Here is a 4,234-nt window from a genome sequence, read left to right on the forward strand (position 1 = left end):
AGATAATAACGTGGTAACATCAAATTAATGTGTACTTTTAGTCCCGACTGCTTTAATAGACTTTCTCAAATGGGGCTAAGAGGAGAAATTGTTGAATTACAGGATATGAAAAAAATTCTTAGATAACCTAGTTTAGTTTCGACTTAATAGGTATCGAATACCTGTTGTGTACAAGCCACTGGGCTTGACGGTAGAAATATAAAGACAACTAAGAAATAGTCTTTCTCCTCAAGGAACTGACATTGTGGTAGGGCAGCGAGTCATGTCCAAGTCAGACCCAATAAGTCTTGTCATTGAGATAAGAAACCAGTTTATTGAAGACTCTCAAATCGTTGGAGATAAAAACATAAACTTGTTTCTTTTAATAGCGCATCACTAAACTGTACTCTTTCCAATCTATCTGTCCTGCTGTGTATCTACTTCCTGGAAGACAAATTGGCCCGACTGTCTCCTTTGGCATCCTTCTGAAATGATAAGAACGGTCTTGTATGATAATTAATACTCAGCCCTGTTCATTTTAGAACAATCATTTCCTGTCCGAGTTAAAGCTCTTCTCCCATGTCCCCAGTGCAGGCTCAAGCTCGGGTTCCAGCAATGTGAAGTGGAGGTGAGTGCAGTCTGGTTCCTCCACTTGTACCTCCCCTCTTCTGGGCTCTGACTCCTCTGGTGTGAGCTGTGGAAGAGGGATAGGAGAAAACCTTTTATCATTTCACAGGGCAAGACTGCAGTTCTCTCCTCGTTTGGTGGTAAACTGCTGTTCTACTTGAAGGTCTCTGAGTTTGATGCAGAAAGGAGCGGAGCTGATGTGCTGCCCTTTATCTCATGCAACTTTATATGTGTGTCAGCTGGTCCCTTCTGAGTTTGGGCTACAGCTTTCAGCCAACAGCAAGGTGGTGGAATCCCACTACATGCCTTCATTATATGCCTTTATTTGTCCCCCGAACACTCTCCTCATCCTTTGGCAATCCCAGAAAGACCATTTCAAATTTTGTTTTTCCATAAACGCCGACTGCTGGGTCTTTAAGCCCACACAGGACCTATTGCCTTTAACGCAGAATGTTAAGAAAGCGCCCTGTGTGCCCCTCCACTGAGCAACCCTTTACCCGAATGACCGTCTTTCCTTTCTCTCCCTTTCCTTCCGTCCCAGTGGTACGGGGTCAGCATCATATGTTTAATGAGGAAGCAAAATACTACTCTGATTGTTCTATAAGCATCATTAAACTTTAAAAATGACTCTTTGAGGCTCCATCCTCCCCTCCCTTGGGGAGAGGGACTGTTCTCTCTTCATGAATATTGAAATCCTTTCGAAGACCCTCCCCTGTGTTCCCAGACCTCCCTTAGATTTACCGAGTGGTGGCGGTACTGGTTTGTGTTTGATCAGTTCTGGGGTCTCTCATTATGAGAGGTGTGTGGTATCTGCCTTCAATCCCAATGATTCCCTAGGATTTTTGGTACTGAGACCTATTTTTCCTGAGATGTGGACTCTAGTTACAATAGGGACAATATGACAACAGGAAAAATTTCATCTTATAACAAACCTGAGCCTAGTGCTATTGGAGTACAGGTGAGTCAGACTTAGTCCTTGGAGGCTGAGGAAGACTTCACAGAAGAGATGATATTTCTGTAGTGCTTGTTCAAAGCCTGAGGATAGCTTATTCATGTATAGACTATATCTCGGCAATAGTAAATCAATACTCTGAAGAGAGTAAATCACAGAATACTGGAATGTGGGTGTTCCAGTAGGGCATCCAAGGCAGTTAATTTTGGTACTTTATTATTTGTTCACATGTGTGCTCTTCCTTTCCTTTTGTCCAAACTGCTGTTCTCTCAATTATCGTCTGTCTTGAGCTCTTCTTCTCCCCACCGCCCCTTCCTCTCCACCTTATTTCTTCTTTAACTTCATTACATTCTACCTCCTTTCTCTTGATTTTTCTCCTTCTCATCTGTTGGCTGGAACCCATCATTTTTACCCAGAGAACTAGCTCAGCTCCAAGGAGGTGGTTTGCAGGGGTAAAGTGTTTGCTGAGTACTGAGGAAACTAGAGCACATGTGTCCCAAAGATTTGTCTCCTAAAGTGGGATCACTTTGCCCTGAAAGAACAATTTGGCAAAACCATCCTTTCCCTTTACGTCTCGTTGAGGGGGTTTTTCTCTATTCTGTTCCCTATTTTGGTGTCAACATGCTTTCCTCTAACAACTCCCCTCTATTCTTCTTCTATAAAGTTGAGCTTGAAATAGGATAGAGTGAGTGAAATCTTTCCCCTGAGCAAGGCTTCTGCCACTGATCGAAGGTCTGAATTTTTATACACCTTTTGGAAGCCAAGCAAAATATTGCCTAAAGAGTGTGCTTCCGAGGGCATTTCTGGAGGGATCCAAGGACAGTGTTCACGAGCTCAGCAAGAATAAAATTTAGGATTTTGGCTGTTAGACAGTAAGCTCTTTGAACACAATTTTCATTTTCATTGTATTCCAAGAACTGACCAAGTGTCTGGTACCTGGAATATGCTCAACAAGTGTTTGAATAAAAAAAAATTGAAAAATCTGAAAAATTGATATAGATCTACATTTTATTAATGTCTATGTCTATGTTCTTAGTGGGTGGGTTTGCCTGGGGCTGTTCAATTGGACAGTTTGCAAAGTGGATTTTCGGTGTTTCCATTTCACCATCTTAGTCAAGGGCAGATGACGCATGGATATGCACTTCAATGCCTCCTATTTCAAGATCAGAGTTGGATCCAAAGAGAGAAAAGCATCTCTGAATCAAGTGTTCGCATCCTAATCAAGAGATGCAGTTCTGTGTATGAGCTGTTTGCTCATTCTGTATCCCTGAGTGATACGGAAACAAAAGAAAACATATATATTAAAGTCTTCATGCATCCACTAGTTCCCTTGAAAACTAGAATCTATTATAGGAACTTCTGTGGCCTTGGGCAGGTCAGGAAATAGTTTTAATTTGCTCAGGCCCTAAATTATAGACTATGCATTTGCAACTGTTTTGAACTAGTCAGCAAAGTCATAGATTTCAACAAGTTTTAAAAGAGGCATTTCAGTTCACAGGTTAGAGTGTTTTAGATTATGTTGTTGCAAAATAAAACAACTTTAGGTTTTTCCTTCCCTGAGGAATGGTAAAATTGAGCAATATCCAAGAAAAACGAATAATGTTCATTCTGTATTAAATTGCTCATCAGGACATATAATTTTTTCTTTTACTCTTACTTTTTATTTATTTATTTATTTTCGCAACTATCACTTGCAACAAGTACTCAAATTGGACCAACACAAATGGGAGGAGACAAGTGATCTTTCTGAGATCCATATTGGGCAAAATTCATCTCATAGGAACTAGAATCCTGTTCTAAGACATATGGTTTTAATTAAAGTGTTGAGAGATGTGCAACTAGAGCAAACAATTAGATCATAGCACTCTGAATTGAATAATTGAGTGTTATATGCTAGGTACCTCACAGTTGCATTTAAACTTTTTGCCACAACAGTGTATAATGTATTTTTAAACCTTTTAAAACTTTGCTGCCAGTGAAATTCATCTTTATATTCTAACATCTCACCTTTTTTAGTATCTAACAAGTATTTGTTGAACACGTGAATAGACACCTGGGTTTCCTTTAGCTACGTGTTAGAGAGGTTTGCTCCTCTGAAAACTATTCCTGCAATTCCAGGCATTTCCACCAGGTTAACAAATGAGCCCCTGCAATTTGGTTAATTCTAGGTAAGGTAACTGAGCCCGGCTATTATTTTTTGGAAAAATTAGACTACTCATTAATATGTTCTTACAAATTAGATATGTTGGTAAGGGATGAAATAAACACAGGGGAGTCTACAGCAAGATTTTTAAAAAACATAATATTTAGGCATAATATGTTAACTCTTACTCAGCTTGTACAATTACCACTAAATTTATTCTGGTTTCCTCTTTTCCTCTCAAGATAATTTACAAAATAAGTACGAACTCGGGCTTATCTATAAGCAGGTTAAGCTTAGATTACTCACAAGTTGTTTTTAGCTTTAAAATTAAAACTTCTCCAGCAATTTTTCCTTTCTGTTATGACATCTATTGCTTCTCAATTTTTTTATGTAAGGACATTTTTCTGCTCAGCCTCTGCTTTCAGATTTTGCTACTTTCTCTCTACTTATTCGCTTCTAAGGGAACATCAGAGTTTCTGTTTTCAATAGTACTCTAAACTTTCAAAAACACCATTAAAAATGACAGCTTTTGT

The sequence above is a fragment of the Pteropus medius genome, unplaced genomic scaffold, assembly GCF_902729225.1.
Source record: "Pteropus medius unplaced genomic scaffold, Ma_sr-lr_union100, whole genome shotgun sequence".
NCBI classification, from domain to species: domain Eukaryota; kingdom Metazoa; phylum Chordata; class Mammalia; order Chiroptera; family Pteropodidae; genus Pteropus; species Pteropus medius.